This window comes from Schistosoma mansoni, chromosome 2, assembly GCF_000237925.1.
Source record: "Schistosoma mansoni strain Puerto Rico chromosome 2, complete genome".
Taxonomy (NCBI): Eukaryota; Metazoa; Platyhelminthes; class Trematoda; order Strigeidida; family Schistosomatidae; genus Schistosoma; species Schistosoma mansoni.
In genome coordinates, this window is record NC_031496.1 from 28,951,493 (window position 1) to 28,952,782 (window position 1,290).

Below are 1,290 nucleotides of genomic sequence, written 5' to 3' on the forward strand. Positions count from 1 at the left end.
AGTATTATTTATTGATGTGTTATTGAAAATTTCAAAACTTGCATCTAGACTACTTTTTCGATTGAATAAGCCTGATGTAGATGTAGAAAGTATATCATTCGTATCTTGTCCTTGATTTTTGGAACAGTCATTTTCCTCTATGATACTACTAGAATTCGATTTCATAAATTTCTTTGGTTCTTTATGACTGTATAAAGGTGGTGAGTTCAGTTCTCGTTCAATATCAGTAAAAAATGGACTTCCGACATCATCCCATGGAAATTCTTCAGCATACATACTTGGTGGCTCATAAGCTTGAGAATCACTGGAATTTGAGTAGAGTGATGCCTGAAAATACATAAAAAAATAATGCTATAGACAATAAATGACGAAAAATAAGATTGAGTGGTTAAATCATAAAACAGAAAAAGTTTATTCAAATCTAAATAGAGTTCGGCAGGCAGTAAGGCAGGGTTTATTTTGAGATTATTTTTTTACTGGATACATGAAAAGACAAGTCCTATAGTGATTTTTGGCTTCGCTAGTCAACTCATTTGCCAGGTAAAAAATAACGTACGTGGATTCGAGCCTGGAACTCAGTTCAATGCCTTAGCCACTAATCGGCCACTCAAGGAATAAGATTTTTCTCTCAAATATACACAACGTATTAAGTGGAAACAAACTTGTCACATCTATCATACGAGAGCCGACTATGAGCAATCAAATGAAATAGAGCTTAGAAATTAAGTGTCTAAACTAGAAATTTACAGTTTGATTGCCAACATATAATCTAATAAAGTGATAAACACTTAATGGTAATATCAATTTCGGAAGCATTTTAATTAGAATAACTTGGATAGGGCAGATTAAAATTATGGTAGGTTAAGGGATTCAGCTACTTGTTAAGGGAACTTTAGAGAAAAACAATCTTCTTTACTTTATATAAAACAGTTAAAATCAATCCCAACCCAACACAATTTATTGATGAAATTCAAATTCAAATACTCAGATTTAGTTTATACCGTTTTGTGTATCGGTTCGTGATGCTGTAGTGTGTGTTACTTATGTCGACATAGGTAGCATATAACGCCAATCGAAAATGGAATGTCTGGCAGCAGAAGGTTGAGAAAATCGACGAGGAAAAAACGGAAACAGAAAGTAATTGGTTTAGAAATGCAGAAACAATGAAGTCTGAGACAATTAATGAATATTTTGAAAATGAAGTATTCATTTCTATTTTATCAAGTAAGTCTGTAATTATGTGCTGTATGCAATAGATTATCCCGACTTGCGTCCTCGTTCATTACAATG